The 26589-nt window shown below is 41.0% G+C and overlaps 1 long non-coding RNA gene across 2 annotated transcripts; it reads right to left on the bottom strand.

Annotated features, from left to right (window-relative positions):
* Positions 1–9066: 9066 nt before the first annotated feature.
* On the bottom strand, positions 9067–24841 carry LOC136840809 (uncharacterized). 2 transcript variants are annotated; one of them, XR_010853741.1, is made up of 4 exons: positions 24733–24841; positions 16306–17970; positions 15808–15888; positions 9067–9291 (listed from the first exon to the last, which is right to left on the bottom strand). It is a non-coding gene; the product is annotated as an uncharacterized lncRNA (long non-coding RNA). The 2 variants fall into 2 exon arrangements; XR_010853740.1 differs by lacking the exon at positions 9067–9291 and adding an exon at positions 11211–11442.
* Positions 24842–26589: the final 1748 nt, after the last annotated feature.

Genomic DNA, 26589 nt, shown 5'->3' with positions numbered 1-26589 from the left:
CTTCATGGAATGGAGATTAAGTAAAGTTATTGCAGAATTTTAACTCTGGTTTTTGCAGGGGATATGTTGTGAGTCGATTGGTAGCCTTTTTTGGTCTACTGCTTTTTAAACTTGGTTGGTTCTTAGGAAGCTTGAGGTACTTGGTGTTGAATTATTAGAAGTCTATACCTTTGTACGTATATACTTATTGTCCATCGTTGGCTCTACAGGGTTTTGGCACAGTAACCCTACCCCTCCTTCTGCTGAAGGTGGGCACCCTCCAAAGACACCTCGGGTATCTTCATGATGAGGATCTCGTACCTGAGTGGTAATCCTCCTAAGGTGGCAGTAATAGCTGATGGATTGATTTCACACTAGTTTTGTACAGAATATTTTGTTACTAAGTAGCCTTTAGAGGCTACTTTAGAGGGTTTGCTGATTTCCACTTTGCCTGCCTCCTTTTTCAAATGTGGGAATCAGCTATGTAATGGAGAGGTAAGGTTCATTTTTAAGAAATATAAATACTAAATTTAAGATTTAATTTTTTAAATACTTTCCTCTCCATTATATAATTTGCCCTCCCAACCTCCTTGCATTCAAAGTGGTCAGAAGTAGACTGACCAGTCACAAGAGTTTATACCTGTCAGTCTCCTGGTGGGGGTTGGGGGAAGTGGATGGATAAAGACATATATTCACAGAAAACTGAGTGATCTTTGCTTTTGTTTCAATCTGTCAAACTACTGCTGGTGGTGGAAGCAAAAATCTAAATAATGGAGAGGTATTTAAAAAATTGTAAATTTAGTAGTACAGTATTTATATTTTGCAGTTGCTTTGTACAATAAGTAGTAGTATACAAAAATTTACTAAATAATTACACCTAGAAGACTGGATTTATGCTGTCAACTTTGGAGCATCTGTGTTTCTTGTCTAGAATCTTGTTTCTTTGTTTGTTGTGTGTGTGTGTTTTAGTGTTCACTTGATGTGTTTTGTATGGCTAATGAAGTGCATAGTTATAACTACTGTATTATCACAATCAAAAGTTTGCCATAGGATGTAAAAAAAAATCAGTTTAGCCTAGCTGTTAGTGTGTGATTTGAGTGTATGTTAGCATTCATTTCTGCTATTGTATTTATCTCAATTCATCAAATTTCAGAGGCACTACAACCTGCCTTCTGTAATGAACTGTACATCTATTCAACTGCTGCAAATAATAAGACAATGGCACAAGATGGATGTTTGCAAGAGTTTAGTATATAAATATAGGAAACAAAGGTTAGCATTTGTGACTCAGAGTTTTTACCATATTTAAAGAGACTACTGATCTGTATTGTAACCTTCTGTATTAGGTAATGATAACTATTGTTTCTTAATCCAAGTTATTCCGAGTTCATTTTTTTTACACCAAAACCACAAGTTGCTAATAGCCTACTAAACTGTAAAAGCTGATTGAGTGCCCAAGTCTTTTAGAGACCTTTATTTTATAAGAATTTTAAATTTACAATAGCACCCCTATCCCTGCAAATTTGGAGGGATAACTCAGTTATAACTATGAGTAATGTAGGTAGTGAGACTATGTATGAGTATTGTGCCTCCTTCAGAATTCCAAAGTGACTTGCAGAAGAGAGTACTATGCATTTTAAATCAAGACCCATCTTATCTGATGTTTGCAGGATAACGTTTTGAACCTTTGTTACTTTTTCTTTATATGCACAAGTTTATTGGCTTTGAGAGTAAATCCAGCACAATATACTGTATATATGACTGTATACAACCTTATTTCTTATTGTATGGCATCTTGTGTCACAGGTATTTAGGAGTGGTCACATCCTCTGCTATCATGCTGAGTGGTCACTGCATAACCATGTTCTCAAACCTTGAGTTTGCTTTAGCCTTCCACACCATTAAACAGTTCTTGTCAGGTGTGCCTGTGTGCTGTACTTGTAAGGTGTCTGAGACCAGCTAGAATTAAAAAATTACTTGTATGTTATGAATGCACTTTCGTCACATTATCTGTGATTAAGATATTGATGTGTCACCAGATTTCAAGAGTAAATGCTTGATAAATGGAATAGGTGATCTCAGAAGCAGAGAGAGGTTTTGTTCACTGACCGTTCCTTAGCCATTTCTGATTAATCATTCAAGATTTTGGCTTGTCTCCCGTCAACTGTCACTAACATAAAAAGAATGTGATGCCTCATATCTACATAACATAATTCTGTGGTAAATATAAGTGATACATATTTTTCATTAAAAGAGAGAGTTTAGACTTCTGTCATAAAACTGGTATTGTATTGTGTAGCACCAAGATGCCTTATGGGTCATTGTAGAAATGTCCAGTCAGATATGGAAAGATCACTGAGTATGACATGGAGAAGATGATTGTTGAAATGGTGGGTTTGACTGGAATCCCCGAGTTCAGTTTTGGCTGACAATGATGAGCAGAAGTCACGAATGGCGGTGTTTCAAATTTTTGTACAGTATATGTTAGGAAGTTGGGGAATTGTTTACGAAAGATAATCTATACCAACATCTCGATTACATAAGGTCTAGGTTAGGTCAGAGAACAAGAAGTTATCCTTTTTCCCCTTTGTAGAGAATTGAGAATTGGCAGCAGCTTTTGGCATAACCGAACACTTTGGTTACGTAGTACACCTTTAAGCATTGCCCTTCATTTTTCTGTTCCTTAGATCCTGTTGGTTTTTCCTTCAGTGCTAACAGGAAGGAAATTCGTCTTTGTTGTTATATGAGAGGCACTGAACTTTTTTGGCCATAGACCCTGCCTAAATTGTACAATTCATCTGTAATTGAAAATAGGACAAGAATTTGTATCAAACTTGAGATGAAGTAGTGTGGTAAAGTGTCTGTGCATTGTCTTGTAACTATGGGAAATGTGGTCATCCGTTGTTACTTTAGAAAGAAAATGCAGCAGTATAGTTAATTAAGTGAAACACTGGGCCTCCAAACACACTGGCAATTTAAACTGCTTGAGAATGGACACAGTATAATCATTCACATTAGCTAAAACTCTATGCAGTTCTCTCTTCCATTGAAACAAAGAAATGCTCCAATTTGGGCATTAGCAAAGATATTTTTACACCTGTTCTTTTTTTGGTTTTAGAGACACTCTTATACTTTTTTAAATGCAGGAAAAATTCTGTCAGACATGTTAAGAGTATTGTAGGTAATGAGACATTATTTTTTTGTATACAAAAAGGATAAATTACAGCATTGAATTTATATATTTTTTTCATAACAGGTAACTTGGAGATGAAAAGATACTGTTCATCCTAGTCATCAGGCCACCAAGTTATATGAGTCTTCAAACAGGCTCATTTGATTGAGCATGCATTGAATTTTGCACTGTTGAGGAATTTCGGTTTGAGACATTGCTGGTAGACCACACACACATGCACAATAAGTAATTAAAAAAATAACAGGAGGTAAAGCCATAGAAGTTAAACGTCTAAGTGAAAAGAGGCCAAAGGGAACTGGTGAAGAGTAGAGACAGAGAGCAATGCATTAGCTTGAAGGGATACCCAAGAGAATCACAGTACTATCTTGTTCTGTACTGAGGCTTAAACTTATACCTTCCAGTTTGGATTTACTTTCATAGGTCAATTAAAGATCAACACCTGTGTATATCCTCATACTAATTGTTACTGAGCATAACTCCATGTCATTGTTTTGCACCTTATTCACATTTTAAGGAAGTCGGGTTATCCCTAGCATGAGGTTATATGGTCTGAAGAGTTTTTCATTGTTCATAATGGTACACTTAGCCAGAATTCCTGAGTAGCTCATCTTTTCTACCCCTTGGCTTCCTCCCCTCTTCATCGTAGTTCTTAGTCTTATTTGGCTTTGCTAATTTTTGGTTCTCACAGTTCTCCACTCTTTCACAAACATTATTGTAAGGCTTATTCTCTTACTAAGTCATTAACACCAGAATATCTGGTATACAGAAGCCCTCTGGACAGGCATCTTCCTTCTTTTCGCTGTAACTTCCTCTATGACTATGATCTGTGATGGGCACCAATGTATACTTCAAATTCTTTGGATGTTTCTTCTCATATCAGGATCCAGTTCCAGTACTTTTTTAGCAAGGCCATCTTGTGCTCTTTGCCTTTGTCAGGCCTCATCTAATTGCTTGTCTGGGTATTCTGTTCCATGTTTTCTCGAGATAGTATACTGTACTAACATCCAGCTCCTTTTTTCCTACCATCAATGCCATCACCTATACTGTAATATGCTGTGTTTCAGCAGTTTTCCTCCTCCGTATTTTTCTCATTCCACTGAGTTGCCCTAACCTTGACTGATAACTGTGATTCACTCATTCTTTTGGCCCCGTCTCTTCCTCTGTGATGTAGCCCTAAAGTACCTTGTACTATATCCTTCTTGTGTCTGACATTTTTTTATTTCAGTACTACAGTATTGTATATGTATTTGTTAGTGTACATATGCTGGTATTTATTTCCAATAGGTCTGTTCCACATAGGATATTCTATCCTGCTAGTTAGGGGTTTTCAAATTTATTTATTCATTTGAACAGGCACTCGTTTCCATGCATTCTGGTTGATTCTGTAATGATTAATTGTGGTGTTGGTTTATTTAATGTGAATAATTCTTTTAACTACTTCTGATGTTTGATTCTGCATTGATTTCTCTGTCATATAGTTCATATTCTTTCTCTTCACAGAAGAATCTCAGAGCACTGCCTTCATTGTTATGCCATATGTTTCTGTACTATATGGTTTTCCTTTCGCATCTTATATCCGTTTATTTGTTCCAAACATATTCTTTCTCTGATTCCATATCTGCCACAGCATCATCTTTTTCTAGCCACCTGTATCTTGACCTTCGTCCTCTTCTCATAGGCCTTGCTATCCTTTTCTGCCTATTCTTTGCCAGAATTTTAAGACTATTCTCATTCCTGTGTCCCTCTGAACTTTCGCTGTTATCAAAGAATGCACAAGGTTCATCTGGTGTCTTGCTGGTTCTTGGCCAGCAGCAGTGACTGTTTTGATATATGACAACCTTGCCTAGCTTGCAGTAGATGGTGCTAAAGGTTCTCATCTGCATCTGTTCGACCCCAACTGCATTTTGCCTTTTACTTTGCAAATTGGGATTGTTCGATTATCAGTTTTCTCTTTTTACTATTTGATAGTCTAATAAATCAAAGATTGTCGAGATTTAACACTGAGGTAGACAAATGGGCCTTGTCTGTTGGCCTTCAGTCCCCTGTTGAAGAAACTGAAGCAATGTTTTATGTGAATGATATATGGGAGCATATTTGTGGTGTTGAAAACTGAGAGACTTATCCCATTCTGTCCAGAAATTTTCTCAAGAGTCATGAGAATTTTTAAATAGCTATGTGTACATTTTTTAAAGAACTGAAATTTAAGTTTTGTTGTTAAAAACCAACCATTTGGGTCAGCCTCAAAGTGCTTTGGCTCAGTTGTTTGCTTAATATTCTATTTTGTCAGCAACGAAGTGTAATTTTCTCTTTGAGATTAAACATTTTAGTATTCATTTGTATGTAAAGTAAAGCTGCTTTTTGGGCACTTCTTTATTACCTTTTCTTTATGTGCAGTTTATGATGATATAATTTATTTTTCTCTGCATAATTGTGATTAAAAACAGTGACCTTGACTAGTGAGAAGGTAATGAAGAGGTATAGTGTATGTTACCTTTGGAGTCTTGAGAACATTTTAGTAACATGTCAGCTAACTCCATTATTTCCTGAACTTGGGCAAATCTGATTGTATGTTTTTCACATAAATTTGTGCATTGTACAATTGTTAGATTTGATGGGTAATTTCTTGTATTTCTGAATCATCAGGAGTGGTAATTTATTTATGATAAGGGTTTTTAAGACACTTAACTGTCAAGAATGGGTTAAGGTATATATGTATATACAAGTATTTGAAGAGGTTTTAAGGTTATTTCTTTGAGAAGCAGCAGTATATGACCTTATCCACGAATGTGTACAAATAGATTTACACACAGCTTTAAGGAAAGAATTAGTCACAAAACCAACAGCACATCGACCAACACATTTGAAAATACATAATTACAACTACGTGTCTTTTGCTTGGTCGTGCCTCGTTTTCTGTGAAATTAAACAAGACTCAGATTCTGTTAAGAGATGTGGGAGAAACTAATGCATGAAATCTTGAAAAAATCAAAAACAGAACGTCAAAAATGTTTGCATATAGATTATCTAACAAATTATTCGTAGAAATGATGAATCAGGCACTTTTGGCCATCATTCAAAGTTTGATACAGCTTTCTGGTAATAAAAGTCTTCTGGTTCATTATGCCAGACTTAGAGACACCACATGCCAAGCAAACATTTGATTATAATGTAAGAGGTGCAAAAAAAACGAGCAGGTAAAAGAGAACTGCTACTTTATTCAAGATCCAGGCAGTTTATATAGCGGCAGACTGGTGCCGTGCCGTGAAAGACAATGAGATCGTGAGTGACCTGAGGTCGATAATAATTAACAATAATATACAGCCAGCGAATACACTTTACAATATAAAAACAGACAGAACTCAAATATGGATATAATCTTGATGCCTGTGAACGAAGAAATACAAGATACACAATTGACAACAGGTGAACAAATACAGGCAGTCCCCGGTTTACGACGGTTCCGGCTTACGACGTTCCGAGGTTACGACGCTTTTCAAATATATTCATCAGAAATTATTTCCTGGCTTACGACGCATGTTCCGGGGTTACGACGCGTCGTACGCCGATCCGACGGAAGAAATATGGCCCCAAAATGGCAGAATAATCATAATTTGAAGGTTTTTTTGATGTAAAACTCAATAATAATGCAGTTTACATCGTTTTCAATGCACCCAGAGCATTAAAAGTAAGGTTTTCTTATGATTTTTGACGATTTTCGACGATGTTCCGGCTTACGACGATTTTCGGGTTACGACGCGGCGCAAGAACGGAACCCCCGTCGTAAACCGGGGACCGCCTGTATATACATAGTTTAAATGATTGAATTCGTGTGACCTGGCACGTTAGGCGTGACCAATTGTATAGGCGAAGAAAATGGGACGTCATCACAGAAAACTTGCTCAGCAGAGACTTAGCGAACGACGCGTTCAGTGGAGACTTCGCAGACGGCTCTGTAGGTGACTTTACAAATACTCCCCCCCACAAGACGTGGGATGCGTCTGATCAGTCTGCGTATCTGCTGGGGCGCTGAAGGGTGCCACGGCTGTGTGAGGACAATGGGGGAGCACTCTGTGCGTGAGGCTGCCTGACTGTGGGTGAGGGTGGGCTTTTTCGGGGGCGGCCGCGCGCCCGCTGCTTGCGGGGGCCTGGTTGCGGTGAAGGATGACCAGGCAGGGGTTGCGCTGCAGTGACGTCTGTGTCCTCCTCCAGGAGGGCGGGCTTGACCTGGTCTATCGATACCCAATCATTCCTCCCGGAAAATGCAAGCAGGAACGCCTTGTTGTTCCACTCCAGCACGCAGAAGGGGCCCCTGTAGGGTTTGGTCAGTGGCGGGCGGATGGCATCATCCCTGACGAAGACGTGAGTGGTGGATGCCAGCCCCGGCGGTGTGAAAGTGGCCGACCTGTCGGTATATGTCTGCTTGCAGGTGGCAAACTTGCCGACCACGTCGCGGATCCTCTGCACTGATGGGTTTTGGCGATCTTCTGTCACAAGTTCGCCCGGGACCACGAGGGACTCGCCGTAGGTTTTCTCAGCTGCGGCCAGGGCGCCGTCGGCCCTGGGGGTGGTCCTCAAGCCGAGGAGGACCCACGGCAGCTGATATTTCCAGTCCTCGGCGATGCAGGGGGCCATGAGAGGTGCCTTCAGGGACCTGTGAAACCGCTTGACCAAGCTATTGGCCACTGGGTTGTAAGCGGTAGTGGTGTGATGCATTGTCCCCAGCAGCCGAGCCAGGGTGGACCATAACTCGGACAGGAAAGCGGGGCCCCTGTCGGTTGTGATGTGGTCCGGGACGCCGAAGCGGCTGACCCAACTGGAGAGCAGGGCCTCGGCACAAGCGCTGGCGGTGGCTTCTTGCATTGGTGTGGCTTCAGGCCACGTCGTTGAGCGATCTACCACCGTCAGGAGATATCTGGACCCGCTTGATGGGGGAAGGGGCCCGATGACGTCGATGTGAATGTGGCCGAAGCGTCGCTCTGGCTGCGGGAACTCGCCTATCCCAGACTGTGTGTGACGTCCCACCTTGCTGGTTTGGTACTGCAGGCACTGTTTCGCCCAGGTCCTGGCGTCTTTCTGCACTCTGTGCCAGACGAACTTCCCTGACAGCAGCTTGGCCGTTGTACTGCTGGAAGGATGTGAGAGGCCATGAATGATGTCGAATACCTGGCGGCGGCAGGAGGCTGGAACCAAGGGGCGGGGTTGGCCGGTACTGACGTCGCAGGGGAGACTTGGGCCCCTGGGGGTGTCCCTCCACTTCAGGGACGTGATGGCGGTGCGGTAGGCTGGGGTTTCTGGATCTGCGACCTGTTCCCTGGTGAGATCTTCGTAATTTACCCCAAGCTGCACCGCGTTCAGCTCGACTCTCGAGAGGGCGTCCGCCACAGGGTTTTTCTTGCCGGGGAGGTACCTAACGGAGCAGGTGAATATGGCGATGGCTGAGAGGTGTCGCTGCTGCCTGGAAGACCATGCGTCCCCCTGCTTAGTGAAGGCGTGAACCAACAGCTGGTGGTCCGTGAAGAGTGTCCCCTCCAGGAGGAACTCGAAGTGCCGGACTGCTCGGTACACTGCGCAGAGTTCCCTGTCGAAGGTGCTGTAGCGGGCCTCTGAGGGGTTGAACTTCTTGCTGAAGAAGGCGATGGGCTGGGGAACGCCGCCGATGACCTGCTCCAGGACAGCACCACAGGCGACGTTGCTGGCGTCCGTCGTCAGTTGGAGGGGGGGCGCTGGGATCCTGGTGTGCCAAGGCGGTTGCCTCGGCGAGGGCGGCCTTTGTCAGGGAGAAGGCCTGCTGCTGGCTTGGTCCCCACAACAAGGACTTTGGTTGGCCTTTCAGAACTTCCGTCAGGGGGGCCGTGTTGTGCGCGATCCTGGGGATGAACCGCCTGTAGTTCACCATCCTGAGGAACTCCTGGACGGCCTTGACAGAGGTGGGGATGGGGAACCTGGTGATGGCTGTGACCTTGGATGTGAGCGGGCGGACACCTGCCGGGGATATCTCGTGGCCCAGGAAGTCAGCTCTCTGGACGCCGAAGGTGCACTTGTCGAAACGCACGACGAGGCCGTTCTCCTGCAGGTGCTGCAGGACTGCCCGGATGTGTTTCTGGTGCTCACTGTGGGACCTGGAAAATATGAGGATATCATCTATGTAGCAGATGCAGAACGTCAGGTCCCCCAGGATGCTGTCCATGAGCCGCTGGAAAGTCGCCCCGGCATTCCTCAGGCCAAAGGTGGAGAAGGCGAACACGTAGGACCCGAAAGGCGTGATGATGGCAGTCTTTGGTATATCCTCTGGTGTGACCGGTACCTGAAAATAGGATTTTAAAAGATCTAATTTAGTGAATATTTTGGCCCCGTGAAAGGAGGCCGTGAGGTCCTGCATGTTCGGCTGGGGGTAGTGGTTGGGTTCCGTTGCGATGTTAAGACGCCTGTAGTCGCCGCAGGGTCTCCAGGAGCCATCCAGTTTCTGCACCATGTGGAGGGGGGAGGCCCACGGACTGGAAGCCTTCTTGCAGATTCCCATCCGCTCCATTTCAGCGAATGCATTTTTGGCCTCCTGAAGGTGCCGTGGGGGAAGCCTCCGGAACTTTGCATGTGTAGGGGGCCCCTTAGTTTTTATATGATGGTATATGCCATGTTTGGCTGGGGCCCCGGGGATTTGGCGGAGCTCGGGCCTGAACACATCCGGGAACTCCATCAGCAGCTGTGCATGCTGGTGGGGGGCGGCGGAGCAGATGGTGGGCGCCTTGGGTCCTGTTGCCAACGGGAGGGACCGGCAGGAGTTGGTGTTGAGGAGGTGCTTCCGCCCCACGTCGACTGCCAGCCCGAAGTGAGCAAGGAAGTCAGCACCCAGGAGCGAGGTCCCTACATCTGCGATGACGAAGTCCCAGGAATAACTCCAGCCAAGGATGGAGATCGACAGGGGCCTGGTGCCGTAGGAGAGGATGGGGGATCCGTTGGCGGCCATCAGGGAGGCAGCCAGATCCGGTTCACACTTGAGGTCCTCCTTGGATGCCAGGAGGATCAATCTTACGGCCCCCGTGTCGACCAGCATCATCCTGCCGGAGACGGTGTCGCGGACGTAGAAGCCTAATGAATCTGGGGCCCTGGGTTTTTCGGCTGCCATGGTGGTCTGTCCTGCTGGCTGCCGCCTCCCCTGTTTTTTGAACGGGCAAATGAACAGGGCGGCAGGCAGTTCCGGGCATCTTTGCCAAACCGCTTGTGGTAGTGGCACAGGCCCGGGGAACTCCACTTGTTGTGGGGCGGTGGGCGCCTCCTGGTGACGACATTGACTTCCTGCTGGATGGAGCCTTCTTCCTGCTGGATGGAGTTCACTGGTAGTGTGGGCGCTGTAACCGCTTCGTTGCCTTCATGCAGTCCGTCAGGTGCTGCGCCGTGCGGATGAGGACGTTGAGGGGCATGGTGTAGGGTTCAGGAATCTGGGTGCGGACCTCCGGGAGGAGCTGACGAAGGAAGATCTCCTGCGACAGGCTTACTTCTTGCTGCTTTCTGCTGCCGTCGAAGTCTGGGAGTGTGAGCAGGTCTTCGATCATGCCCCATGACTCCATCGCGCTTAGATCCTGCTGCGGGTTGACGGCAAGGTCGATGGCGCGGGCATCCCGCTCGGCGATTGGTAGGGAGCACGTCTCGAGGAGGGCCTTCTTCAGGAGGTGGTATGTGAGGGGGCGTGTGGCGGACACCCATGGGACAAGTTTCCTATAGATTTCCTCCGGCAGGGTGTTAAGGACTGTGTCAGCCTGCAGCACCTCGTCGGTAAGGTCCGCTATCCTCAACTGGCTCTCGACCCTATACAGCCACGACGTTGGGTTCCCCTGTGTGAACGGCGGCAGCTTTATGGACAGGGCGGCCCGTGACTGTGCTGCCGGGCCGGGGAGTGTGTGGGGCGCGGGCATGGGTGTGGAGTGTGAGAGCCTCGGCGCGGGGCGGGGCGCGGGTGAGATGGGAGGAAGGTAGACATCCGAATCTGCGAGGTTTGCGGTTAATTGCACGAGGTACAGGATGTCCGCGTCCATGCTCGCTCTTTGCCCTCTTAACTGGAGTGGGGTACTCGCATCAAAACGCACTCAGAAGAGCGCCGTGTGAGTTCGTTAATGATGCTGGTGATTTTGCCGACGAGAGTCAGCACGCCCAATTGCTGGTTACAGCGCTGTCGTTAGTCCGCTAAGGGCGAGTAAGTTCCTGGAGCCAAGACTGAGTCGCCGTATGGGTCCGCTAATGGCTCCAGGACTACTCCGGGGGCACCACTGTGAGAGCTGCAAAAAAAACGAGCAGGTAAAAGAGAACTGCTACTTTATTCAAGATCCAGGCAGTTTATATAGCGGCAGACTGGCGCCGTGCTGCGAAAGACAATGAGATCGTGAGTGACCTGAGGTCGATAATAATTAACAATAATATACAGTGAGCGAGTACACTTTACAATATAAAAACAGACAGAACTCAAATATGGATATAATCTTGATGCCTGTGAACGAAGAAATAGTTTAAATGATCGAATTCGTGTGACCTGGCACGTTAGGCGTGACCAATTGTATAGGCGAAGAAAATGGGACGTCATCACAGAAAACTTGCTCAGCGGAGACTTAGCGAATGACGCGTTCAGTGGAGACTTCGCAGACGGCTTTGTAGGTGACTTTACAATACTACACCTATGAGAGTGAAGCAATCCAAGGCTGTCCTCAGGGAGTAACCTTACCATCCCTCTTGAGACCTGCTGTCTGTTACACCATTCTTCGACATTTGAAATGGACTAACACTCTTCAGTGATAGGAAAATGGTTATACATATGGAAACCGCACGAGGGCAGTACGTACAGGCTTTTCCCATCCTAACAATCAACTGTCAACTTAGAAAACTGCTCTTGGAATTGGTTTCAAAGCTGGAAACTGACTGACTATTACCTCTTGCTGAGGACACACCCTCCTTGGGCAGAACAATGCTGATCCCAAGGAGTCCCATATTTTGGCCTTTCCAGTTATCTGTGTACACAATAAATATACATACATACTCACACAAAGACTTTTGTACTTCAACTTATGTACCTTTAATTCAAATAGTTTTCCATCAACTAAGCTTTTAAAGTAATGTTTCAAGTTATTGTTCTAGTTCTCATTTTGTCTAGAAGCCTCCTTTGTCAAAAAACTTAGGACAAAATGAAACTGTAATAACTTGAATGACAAAATGCATCAGATGACATAAAACTTTATAACAGACTAAGATTTTGTATGAAAAAAGTTTAAATTCTGGGAACCTACAATCTAAATATCTGCAAGGAACTAGACAGCTAAGAATGTTAAGAAAACTTTAAGAGTAAAAGTTTTAAGTGGTGGTTTTACTTATTCCCTTTGTTAGGATGAAATGGCAGAAAGCACCTTAATGGTGTTTAGCGTGTGTAGGGTGCTTCAGCCAAGCATGTAAAAGTGTGTCAAGTGTGTATAGAGTGATGCTGCAATGCATGCACAGCGTGCAGTGAAGGGTTCAGTTATGCATGAAGCATGAAATAGAAGCTTCAGAGAAGCATGGAAGCACTTCAGCAAAGCACAGTGTCTGGGGCTGCTTCTGTAATGCAATCAAGATTTTTAAAGTGTGTTAATGTGCAGGAAGCATCAAAGTATGTATAGAGTTGATTCAGCAGAAAAAATGGAATAATGCACTGGGTTTAGAGAGAGATTCATTAAAGCAAAATGTGCAACTCTGTGAGAGAGAGCGAGAGAGTGAGTTTCATTATAGCAAAATGTGTAATTCTGAGTGAGAGGGAGAGAAAATGCATAAATTATACAAAATTTTATTCTTTGTTTCTGCAGACTAAGGCAAATTAGAACTTTTTTCCTTAGCTCCTGGTACCCTAATATTATAACTATAATTAGAATTATTTTTTTCTTGAGAGAGACTTTGAGGACTAAGTAATGAGCAGAAATACACAAGTCCTTGTACAAGAAAATCAATGTACAATTTGGTGTTACAGTTTTCCCAGTACTGAACCTGAATTATCAAAATTACATCTTCAAGTTTAAGACTATGGAAATTTAATCTTATTGCTGAAATTTACTGGGATTTGTAAGACACATTTTAACACAAATTACGTGATTTATACCTTAACCTACAAAAAAAAAAAAAAAAAAAAAAAATTGCATGTCAAGATACTGTACCATCACAGGTCCTAAACTGAAAAACCTAAATCAAAATTAATAAAAGTGTATTTTTCAAGATATTTATGTTCATAATGCTAAAGGCATCTAGGACGTTTTCCTTAAGTATAACTACGATCACCAACTATGACTCCTTTGCTCTAAGCAGAGAAAAAACTCTTACAGCAAGATATTCCTTCTGGTAACTCAAAATTTCAATGGCGATTCATGCTGAATCATTTCTAGGGTATGTGTACCCTCGCCCGAAATCTATCAAATACTGAACGTTCTCCCATCACTTTCCATCAGTTCCCTCAAGTCTCTTCCCGCTTCGCTGTCCAACTTCCTTAACTCAATTACTCTAATTTACCCTTTCCATGGAAAATCAAGGCTCTCGTCAGGAAAGTGCAAGCGGCGAGGTACTAGTTGGTTAAACAGAAACTGTCCTAATATCCAAGAAGTCCACCACGAAGTGAGTTTCCCTTCTAGCTCTCTTGTAAAAGAATGTCTGACCATTTCTCAAGATCATTCATATTCCTAAGGAAAGCGTACAAGTCAGTGGAAAATCGAGAAGCACAGACCCTCCCAGAAACTGAGTTTTATAATTGGTTTTCTTGCCTACATTACCAATTTTAGCAATGCTGAACTTGCCTTCAAAACTACACTGAATTTGAATTTGATTTGCCACAAATGTCTTATAGGTATCAATTCCAGTTTGGGACCTTCAAATGACAACAGTATCTTGAAATATGCAGTTAAGTCATTATGATAATGGTCCTGATAAGATAACTAGCGGCACTAACAGTATGAACTTTTATGTATGTTTAGCAAGATTCACATTTTCACGACAACCTTTGAACATCTAAAAGAGAAAAAATTAAGAGCCTATTATTTTATCACTTGAAAATTGCTGCGATTCCCCATTTATCTAAAAAAAAAAAAAAAAACTGGAAAAAAGTTAACAAAATACACAGTATTCTGAAATTTTTCCTATTCTGGAGTGTCAATTGCATATACACTCCTGTTTATGATATTCTTCCCGCTAAATACCAATGCTCATGGAATCTTATGATGGTGTAAGACCTAGAACCTATTTGGAAATTCTCTCATTGTCAGACTGGTGAGGTTATGAGGAATATAAAGGAAGCTTTAAACAAGTACTTATCATATTGGAGGCTATTTCAGTAATACCTGTAAGACCCATAGAACACAAACTGTTAATCATCACTAGTGACTGCTAAAAATACTTAATTGCCTGATACTGGACTAGTATGAGATTATCAATATGTGTTCAAGATTACCTGACAGCTAATATTTATCTGCTGAGATTTCCAAGAAAAAAAAAAGTACAGTCACTGTTATCAACTGAGGCCCCTAATCAGTAATAGTTATTACACTAATATGATATTTAAATGAGTTTTGAATTTTGAAACATCCTAAGCCACCAGATGGCTGATATTAGAATTATAGGATAATTTGATAAACTGTGAATCCTAATGCGTTCTAATTCTCCTGACGGTCGATATAAAAATGACAAGACACTTGAAAAATTACTGGTCTGAAATTTACTGAACAAACAAACCTAAGACCTAAATTTCATAATCAATCAATCTGTAACACCACTGATAAAAACCTTAATTGCTTTGGAATTTACTGAACAAACCTATAAGACTACTGGTAAAGAACTAGAGTAAAAATTATGTACTTTAAAACATTCCGTGCTACTTAATAGCTATTAAACTGGAGATATTTTAATAAATCCTATGTATCCTGAAACCCCAACATTATTTGGTATCTGCTAAAACCATGTGTACGGAAACAGACCCAGTACCCTGAGAACTGCTATTAAATTGATGAGAAATTTAAGAAAAACTATCCTGAAACTTACCCAGCTACTTAAGAGCTATTAAACTGATGACAAACTTATGAACTATATATCATATCCTGAAACATACACTGCTACTTAAATTGATGTGAAACTTATTAAAACTATGTATCCTGAAATATACCCAACTACTTAAGAGCTATTAAGCTGATGAGAAATTTATGAAACAAACTATGTATCCTGAAACCTACCCAGCTACTTAAGAGCTTCTATTAAACTGATGAGAAATTTAAAAAACTATATCCTGAAACCTACCCAGCTACTTGAGCTATTAAGATCATGAAACTTCTGAAAAAAAAAATCCAGCTACTTGAGCTATTAAGCTGATGACAAATGAAAACTATGTATCCTAAACCTACCCAGCTACTTAAGAGCTATGAAACTGATGATAAACTTAAGAAAAAAAAAAAACGATATATCCTGAAACATACCCAGCTACTGGATAACTGCTATTAAACTGACGACATTCAAGTGGAAACTGTGTATCCCAAACTTCTTAACTATCCAGTGGCTGATGTTTCAGTGTGTTCACTACCCCTAGAAGTAAGCACACTGACAAATTATACGATTTTGATAAAAGAAAAAAAAAAATAAAAAGATATACTCACAATGAAGGTGGTTTGTCGCCGCAGAATATTGTATACCAATCTACTGGATGTTTAATATTCCACTTGGCAGCGGCAGAAATCCTGAGAGAATGAAAAACATATGCTAATCGCTTCACGAAACTCTTTGTGATATGTTTGTCTACTAGATATAGCAAGAGGAATATGATTAGCTGTAACTAGCAACCAGGTTTTGTATGCCTGGCCTCCGGTATTAAAAGGGGTACAGTTAGGACAGATGCTTTTGGCTCGTATGTTTCTCTGAGGGGTTATCACTGATTTTGACTGGAATGCAAATTTCACTTCAACTTAAATATTTGTCAGATAAGTAGAAATTCTAATATCTAAACGACTGTGAGAGATTATTATTAAACCACCTTCAAATTCTACCACTTAATATTCCCTCATTCTCTACTTTCATGGTCTTGTGTATATCACTACCTGAATACTATATGCTAAAAAGCTATCATACGATTTAATTTTAAATGCATCAACACTTACCATGATAACTTAAGTTTGTGTGATGCAGATCAATAGGCAAGTTTCTCCCAATCGGCTCTCATTTGGTCCACCCGGGGGGTCCCTTTGTCAGGTTTTAGTTCTATTTTTTTTTTTCGGAAAAAAAAAAAACTACCTCTCCAACGCCTAGCCCTCTTCAGTATCTGCGTCTGCATCAACTTGTTGATTGGTCTAGCGCCTTGTGCTTAAGTCTCCATTGACATTTATTGCAACTTTGTGCCATAAAATCCATTTTGGTTCGTGCTTGTACGCGTAAAATCCATTTTGGTTCGTTGCCTGTATGTAGTGTGCGTGTAGTTACACCTGGAGTAGATTACTGCATTGCCCGAAGGCTTCCCATTAATATTTAACATTTTCAGTTGTGCTGTACATCAGAACATTTTGATAGCCTGTAATGTTTCACATTTAAATTTTCACTTGCTCCGCATTTCTTCTCCACGAGTAGTATTTTTTTTTTATACCGTAATTGTATAATTTCATTACCTCTATCTGTCATTTTTGTATTACTGAAATAAGCTTGAATCAGTAGTTGTACTGTACACAGGTCAAAGGGTTTACAATCAGTTCTCGTACTCAAATTTCTTTTTCTCGCTGGTGGAAGATTAAAATACTATAATCTACAGCTGCTTCGATGATCTGGTGCATTTTGATATGGATTCAGTAAACTCGTGTTTTTTTTCTGCAACGTGTTGCCTTTAGCAGAAGAGAATCGGTGTCTTTGGAATCACAGTCATTTTACCTGGAAATTTTAAAAATATGTCCCTGTTTGCGTTCATCTTTGATTTTGTTTGAATTACTTTGGAACATTGCTTTGCACTGGACACTACAGCTGTCAATTTGAAACTTTTTTAAAGTTATTTTTTACAGGTTCCAGCCTTTTTGCAAAGTTTATAATATTCTCGTTCGTCTTCAACGTTACCGGTAGTTATGGGATGGAACAGAATATATAATTTAGGCCAAGGCCAGGCTCTGGTACCTCTGAGGTCGTTCGGTGTTGAAGGGGAAATTTTAAGTACAAAGGATTTGAAGGTGTAACAGGAGGAAAACCTCGCAGTTGCACTATGAAATAATTGCAAAAGGTCTTAGTGAAATTCCACCAATCATGTCTTTCCTGTGCTTATCATCCTACAAACCTCCCCACACCTGCCTGTCTCTTTGTTCTCATTCAAGTAGGCTCGAGTCTTTCATATCTCCACACATCTGCCTGTCCCATAGTTCTCATTCAAGTAGGCTTGAGTCTTGCAACGTTTGTATGGCATGTTTTCCAATTCCTTCAACTAATTCCCTTTAATGTTTCATATAACCTTTGTCTTCCTTCTCATTGCTTTGACTTGCCAGTGTTTCTCAAGCTCCCTTACTTTACCTCTGATATTATTCTCCAATTTACTCTCCTTTTGTTTGTTGTACTCACTGCCAATTTGCGTTATTCATGGTTGAAGGCAATTTTCCAAATATCTAACCTTTTAAAGTTAAAGGCTCACGTCTTCAGTTTTCTAAGATATTCTCTGCATCATCATCATCATCATCGCCTACGATAATATCTTGATCTCCGTAGGCTTTAATTGACAGCGTTCCTTTTTCAATTCATTCCTTCTCTTGTTTTTTTTTTTATTATTGACACATCTTGTGCCAGATGTAGAAGCTGACCTGCAAAAAAAAAAAAGTCCATGTAGAAAGCAAAATTTACTTGTGTGTTGGATACTGAAAATATGCTTCCTTAACCTACTGAAGTGCTTCCAGATCCAGACAAGCACAGCATTATGAAAATTATGGACGATTCCAAGCAAGAATAATTTTGTAATTCAAGTAAATGTACGAAAAGCTACACAGCTACCCAAAAGGAATGACTGTCCACCCTGTTAAGAGGCAGGCTAGAACGTCTGATTAATGCTGCAGATTCAGTGAGCACCAACATCACTTCCAGCTAAAGACTTTTGGAACAGACATGTTACACTCGTCGAACAGTTTTATCACCTGTATCTACATCCAATGTTGGTTGCTTACAGAAAGCTTTTAAAACATACCAGATTCTTACCTAATTGTGCAAGATAGTAACAAAGACTTTTAAAGTTTTCCCTGATAAAAATTCTTACCGTATTCATCCTTTCCAAATTATCAAGAGAACACTGAACTGCTCTATCTTAAGCCTACGATATTCTGCTCTTTCACAATCACCAGGGACTTACGGAACAACTAATTATTAGCCCAGAGTTAGTTGTATATAACCCTGTCATTAACAGAAGGAACAGACCTAAATTAATACTTATTGGAGGCTGATAATCTCAGTCATTAACACAGCCCAAGAGAACTCAAGCCAAAATCACAATGTCTCATACCTACCGACTTAAAAAGTGCCCCGAGCTCACTCGTACCTCAGGTATGCTTTGGGGATGACCGACTAAGGAATAAGCTACACCCGACATCCTTTAGTGGAAGGGTCAAGCGTGTTTTATTAAAGTACACCAACTAACACTGGTAACAATACCAATGTGTGAAGGGGATGGGTTTTGACAATAACAGTGAATGTCCTGTGGTACTACCAGGATGATATGCTAGTTTCCCAACAATTACTGCCTAAACTTTGAAGACAGGATGCCAAAAGATGCCAGAAGATTGTGCGCATGCGTCGGGATCTATGATATTCGTCAATCAGCGGCCATAAATTCCTTATGGTCTTTACTATTTGTACCTAGTGGCATTTCAACACTCACGTCCACCCTTTTCTCTCTCGTCGATGGTCCTCAAGAGGCCTCTTAGTAAACTGCTGCAAAACCATACGAAATTACGTACTAGACCGAGTACAGAATTTGTATTATATACGAAGGGTTCAGTGGGGAGAAGGTCTTGATCAACCACCTCGCTTCTACCAAGGACTCCCCGAAGGTGGTTAGTGCCGTCAGTGCACCTCATGCGGTGCACCGTAGGCATTACTTAAGGTTCTTTGCAGCGTGCCTTCGGTCCCTAGGTGCAACCCCTTTCGTTCCTTTCACTGTACCTCCTTGCGTATTCTCTTTCTTCCATCTTACTTTCCACCCTCTTCTAACAATTGGTTCCTCCTGTTACAACTTTCAAACCCTTTACCGTCAATTTCCGTTTCAGCGCTGATTGACCTCATTGGTCCCAGTGCTTGGCCTTTGGCCTAAACTCTTATATTCAATTCTAGCAAGGGCTTTTTGATTTTAACCGAGTCCCTGTCTGCTTCTCTGTGTACACTATTGAGAAAGTTCTCCTACAGAATTAACCCGCATTCATCGTCTGGCGCATCAGTGAATGCACTTGTCTTCCTCTTGCGGAAGATTATCTAAAGCATTCCTTATTTTAACAAACCTTCATATCAGACACCAGTTCTTTTTAAGTCATAATCTTCAGGTCTTAGATATCGAAGTAACTAAATTATGAAGTACTGTTGGGTAAATACACCTTAAACTCAGGTACACACTGCAGATCATTCTTTGAAAAACGATATGATAAAGAACTTGATAGTAGGCACGGGAGTCATACCAAAAGGTCCGCATCATTTGAACTTGAATACTAAAGATGAACTTAAACCCTTCCTTCAGAGAGTAGAACTTGAACTTTTAACCCAACAACCAAAATAATACTGTAACATTACTGTGGAAAGGTTTAGACCCTCACAAAATGCTAGAAACCACGGTTATGCTGTACTGTTTATAAAATCGATAAAATTGATATGAGGTTTTCTTCGCTTAGCTTGAGTTACACGATCATTGTAGCTATCGGAAACCTACATGTCTACAGTTGTTCCTGTCATGATAAAATTCAACATTTGCCATAGCTCTCAGTTCAATGATATCTGTAACTAACCTTTCGCCGAATGCCATTCGTTTCTGAAAAACTGCCTCCCTTCTTGATAGTTAGGAGGAGTGGCAAGGCATTGCTCATTTTTGAGAGATATTTATAGTGTTAAGCATGAAACAGACGAAGCAAAGGCATGTCAAAATCAACGTTCCTTAACACAGCATATTTGCTCGAGTTAATCATCAAACTAAAGTACAGATTTCTTGAACCTTTACCTTGCGGGAATACTTACACCTTTACTTCTCTCTCACCTGGCAATTCGGTAGTTTAACTGGGAAATATTTTGTGGTAACTACCTCAACCTACCAAGTGAGTAATCTAGGCGCAGAACCAGTTCATCTTGCCCTTTACAGGGCATTCATTTGCATGCACAGGGAATGTCATTATCATGAAAGCATCTGAGTATACAAGAGGTCGAACCTCTATACACTGGCCTGGCTTTGAATATTAGTTTTGCGGGAAACTTGGTTAATTTTGTTCCAGGCTCTACCAGCTTAGGTTCAAATACGGCAGGTTTGCACCAGCAATGAACAATTGAAAGCAGTTTCAGGTAGAATCAGGACGTCTGAGCGTTACAAATGACAGTTTCTTCACTAATTGTTATACCTCAAATATGCACAGAGCATTTCCACAGATAGAGAGAGAGAGAGAGAGAGAGAGAGAGAGAGAGAGAGAGAGAGAGAGAGAGAGAGAGAGAGAGAGAGAGAGAGAGAGAAAATGTAACTGGCACTACACTGGGTACAAGCAGACAGCCTACAGGATTTTATAGCGACGAAGCTCGCCCTGCCCTGCCCTTCCATACCCGCCACCCCCACCATCGAAAACGACAGGACACCGCCTTCAGAATTCTATCATCCTCACTCTCCTCCTCCTCTTCATGTTCCTCACTTTCTTGTCCTCCATTAGAATAATCCTCCTCCTCCTACTCCAATTTCTCATCCTCAAGAATATACCCTCCTATGCCCAAGTGTTGAGCTCTATAACGCGAAGGGCGGACCTCCTACCCATTTATTGTCGCCCTGGAGGCGATAAATCCGGATACTGAAATAACTGTGAGACCCAGTCTTCTACGAGAATTCACTATTGCTCGAAAGATCGGACAGCTTTGGACTTAATGGAGGGCAGCACCGCCTTCGAACGCCTTACCTCGATTGAAAAGCTCAAGGTGGCAATTATCTGCGTATACCCACAACTCTGGACACTGTTGGAACTATCCTATATCGTCCATGCCCGCAGATGTGAGAAGAGATTAAGGCACCCTCAAGGAAAATTCTCCCCAATTTTTCAATTCTCCCATTTTTCTCTTACGATAATTTTTTCTTTATTTTCTCTCTCTCTCTTACTGACGGGCACCTAAGGCTTTAAAGGCGGCTTGTAATCCTACATAGTGAGCTTTTCATTTCATGACCATATTTTCACTTATCCAACCAATATTTTTACTCATTTTATCCATGACCATTTCATCAATGCAAATCATCGATTGGCACTTCCGGGCTGCTCCATGAGCAAGAGCCCGTGCTAGCATAACGCCAGCTTAGTCAATAACAACGACAAATTTCTCCCAACTTTTAAAGCGCCAGTTTCATGCAAGATTGGCTCAGCATATGGGGATATTTCCCCACAGAAGAATAAATACCAGAGCCTCTCAGATGCTCCTGCTGCAAGCGTTACTGGCACCAAGACCGCTGCAGAGAACCAACGGTTTGTGCAAACTGCAGCAAACCAACGCTTTGTGCAAACTGCAGCAAACCAACGCTTTGTGCAAACTGCAGCAAACCAACGTTTTGTGCAAACTGCAGCAAACCAACGCGTTGTGCAAACTGCAGCAAACCAACGGTTTGTGCAAACTGCAGCAAACCAACGCTTTGTGCAAACTGCAGCAAACCAACGCTTTGTGCAAACTACAGCAAACCAACGCTTTGTGCAAACTGCAGCAAACCAACGGTTTGTGCAAACTGCAGCAAGAAACACGGTGTCCAAAGGGTGTTGGATAAATTCAAGAAAGGGGAACAGACTAGTGCAACGTTCACCAATTGTTCTGAACCACGTTGTAGTTCTGAACACTACAGAGCGCTAGATTAGCTTGCAATCTACACCTGGAAGCAAGGATGTATCCATCAAGAGCAACACCAGAGTAAATCCTTCTATCTATCTATCATCTGTATCTATATATCTATCTACTCAATTCTCTATAACAGACTTTCGTTTAAATGGGTCAGATTTATTTACAAAATATTAAATCCATTATGACTACCTAATATCCTTGTATGTAAAACCACACTGAGGTCTTACGTACCTGACTGCTAGATTTCACTGCTTTTTAGATCACTTTCATTGAATGCAATGAGTATTTCTTACGGATTTAAGATTCTAAATATCTCCTTGGTTTAGCCTTCCATTAAAGTAGGAAATACTCCATATATTTAAATTGAACTAAACATTGCAGCAACAAGCACAATACTGTTACTGACACTGCAAATGCATCCCAAGAATAGCACCTCATTAGTAATCTAAATGACCAAGTTTAGTAGCATCAACATTCAACAACGAACTAAAGTAAATGCAAGGCATCAAACAAGCTTCAAGATTCACTTACGGAAGATCCGAGATCTCATTCTTAACTTTACCAAATTACTTGCTTCAAAGTAACAAGGTTGATGGAGTTACGTTTTGTGGAGTGCTTGAAAAACTGGGTGGGCCACCTTCAATACGGGTAAATAAACAATGAATCACATTCCTCTCAACTATGAGATTTATAATTAACTCACCAAAAAAATTGCTGCTAATAAAGATATATCACAATTCAATAAGTTTCCTTAAGAATATTAAACTAATATTTACTGGCTCCCTTCCCTCCAAGTGGTTTTCTGATGCCTATCCTCTACGTCAGTAATAATAATAATAATAATAATAATAATAATAATAATAATAATAATAATAATAATAATACACATTCCTTTGTAATTACCTTCTGTTACAACACTCATATGAACACCATATTCTTTGTTATCTTGAATTTCAAGTCAACGGCCCCAGTGGGCTTGTTCCATTTGAATTGGGTTCACCTTCCGGATGATTTATCCTGGCAGCCTTAAAAATATTGAAAACTATTCAACCACGAATAAACATATCAAGAACCATTATCGACCATTACTTTTATGATTATTGCGTCAATTCCAATGCTTTTATCGGATTGCAAAATGCACCTTAGATATCACAGGCTATAGCGGTGAAAGGCACGCTTATAACAATCACGCATTCGATCAAGATATGGCCTGTATTGCCTAAGAATGCAGTTAAATATACCAGCCAAGTACCCTTTAAAAAAGGCCGGTTCTGCGTGTTTTGACAAACCCCAGATAAGGTTAAACAGTAGCAAAGACATTGTACAGCTTTTGGGTAATTTTGAAAGGAACTGAAATTCGCACAACTGCCATCAAGACACGTAATGCCCATCCTTGAGACCAAACCTTTCAGAAAGCCAGACATTTCCTCAGCTATATATTCATTAAAGGTAATATATATAGTTCTGATGCTCAGGTAATCTATCACTATGATAAAAAAAAAGAGACTCGTTCCTTGTAAGTAAAACTTGAGTATTATACTGAACACTTCTGCTACATGTAACAAAATATGGTAGGCCCATTCACTTACCTGTAACTCATCTGCGATCAAATTCATGTAACGAACACTATCAGTTTCTCATTGACAGTACATTATTACTATTATTATTATTATTATTATTATTATTATTATTATTATTATTATTATTATTAAAATAATTTAAGCAGACCACTGAGCTGATTAACAGTTCTCATAGTACAAGTCGTTCCATTATATGATATTATAATACTACCTGTTTCTAGAAAAGAAAGCCACTAGACCTAAATATACGTATGAACTTCCATCTGATTTAATGAAGGGATAGAAAGCCAGTTTTGAGTCACACTCCACGATTTTCACAATTTACCTTCGTTCACAGGCAATTCAATTTGCACCAGCAACCGAATTTTCTTACCCAAATGCCATTCCCAGAAAATGATTTGGGTACTTTTAAGGACGAGCTCCGTACGGAGATATTGTATATTAATGGATTTTTTTGACTGAACAATATAGAAAAGGGCGTATATGATGCAGTACGGGTGAGACAGCTCGAGAAATATACCGAATGTGAATAGTTTACCGTCTTTTGTTAATGTCTTGACGTTAATCGCCCAAGAGGCCGCTAGTACTAAACATGGCGTCCTAAGGAGCTTCTCTGCTTAAAAAAAACACGAACTGACAACGGTAACTTTCTCACATTTCGGTAAATTTTTCAAGTTACCTCACCTGTATAGCATCATATACACCCTTTCCTATAGTCAAAACTTCATTCATAAGCAATATCTCCACGAGATCTTCCTTAGAATTACCATCGTGTTTACATTTCGGTATTTGGACACTCAACACTTCCTCGTCCACTATGGGATGGATACGAAACTGGCTATAAATACCTTTGCTATCCACGAGCAATAACGATGTGAACAACAACACATAAAATGGATATGTTTTCGAAAACCTTCAGCCTTTGACACTCCGTCTTACTCTTACCTGCCTAGTGAAGAGTAATCGAGGAATACCACACAAGGGGTCCTACCCGTCCATTCGGCTGACTGACACACTAGTATCCATTACGTCACGACAAATCCGGTGGTAACTTATGGCAGCGAAAGGGTAACACTTTTTGAAAGTCCAGGTGCATATATAGTTACATAAAAGAAAAATGGACGGCTTATGAGGCCAAAGATAGTCGAAAAAAAGGCAATTTCAGGAAATTCGAAATACAAGTAAGAGGCTTACCTATAACGACGTTCTCATGGCGTAATCTAATTTCTTTCTTTCTTTCTTTAAATCTTCAGCTGAAAACCCTTGTGGACAGTCTCAACAGACCATAATAAACCCAAGATGGCTGCAAAGGGAAATCAGCCTGCAGAGAGAGAGAGAGAGAGAGAGAGAGAGAGAGAGAGAGAGAGAGAGAGAGAGAGAGAGAGAGAGAGAGAGAGAGAGGTAATAAATAAGCACATATGAGGCAATAGAAAATAAAAACCGATACACCTGAAATTCAGGAGACGTCAGCAGCAGCAGCAGAGAGCAGGAATGAATTTGCTCCTTGCCTAAATATTTGGGGACTTAAAAAAAAATTCATTGCATGTCTAATTATGTGTCTGGCCGTCAGCGACTGTGGTGGGTCGCAGCTACAAAGGAGAAGGGCTTGAGGCTAGCAACGTCATCTCAAAGATGATTTGTTAAAAACTGGAAGGCTAACGTAATCTGAAACCAGCCTTTCTATGATATTACAATTTAAACGTTTGACTTGTGTGATAATGAACGCTAAATCTAGGCATTCTACTGTAAGTGAGTGATAGGTTGCAAGATCAATAGGTCATATATATATATATATATATATATATATATATATATATATATATATATATATATATATATATATATATATATTTATATTTATATATATATATACATATACACACATTAATCCTTTAAAAGGCGCCAATAGCACTGTTCATTTTGAACTGCAATTATCATTCATTTCAGTTTTGGGGTTAGAGCTCATTGCATCATGATAATTGGCTCTTGAACAGAGTTGCTATCCTCTCGCTATGCTCTGTTGGTTGGGCAGAATCCAGATGTACAAACCAGGCCTCTCATCCCATTCTACAGTTACCACCTCTAACAAAAATCGGCAAAGGGCTTCACATGCCACAAACAAGTTCATGATCCAAATACTCCACTGGATTTGCATTTTTTACAGATATTCAGCGGGTATTCAAACCTCCATCGTCTGCAAAGTTAAAAACACCTTCCCATATTTATATGCCTTCATCTAATCCTCACCCTTTCTTCACTACTTGACGTATATATGAGTAGTTTTTTTTTAAACACGTAAGTATATAGATATAAAATTGGAAAAAAGTCACTTACGAAATATATCTATACAGAAAGGGAAAATAAGGCATATTTTTCAGTCTCATATATATATATATATATATATATATATATATATATATATATATATACATACATATATATATATATATATATATATATATATATATATATATATATATATATATATATATATCTTGCTTATGGTTTAAATATCTTTCGATCGTTAAGGAATGTTCTTAAATATTCTTAACATGGGGACTTATGCCCACCTATAATCCCTTACCGTACAAACCTTTATAAGCAGAATTCGAGTCAAATGAAACTGCAAGTCATTTTGAATCAGTCTTGAATTTCTCACTGACCCAAAATAACAGATCAAGTGGGACTGAACTGATGTTCTCCAATGTGAGGTGGAGAGGCCTATGTCTAACCTTGGTGGGTGACATCAGCTATAAAGTAATGTAAGACTGTCGTTTACTAAGAAAGAATTTAGCCCTATAT

The sequence above is a fragment of the Macrobrachium rosenbergii genome, chromosome 8 (assembly GCF_040412425.1).
Source record: "Macrobrachium rosenbergii isolate ZJJX-2024 chromosome 8, ASM4041242v1, whole genome shotgun sequence".
Taxonomy (NCBI): Eukaryota; Metazoa; Arthropoda; class Malacostraca; order Decapoda; family Palaemonidae; genus Macrobrachium; species Macrobrachium rosenbergii.
Note: the sequence above shows the minus strand (reverse complement) of the source record. Positions and strands in the feature narration are given on the sequence as shown.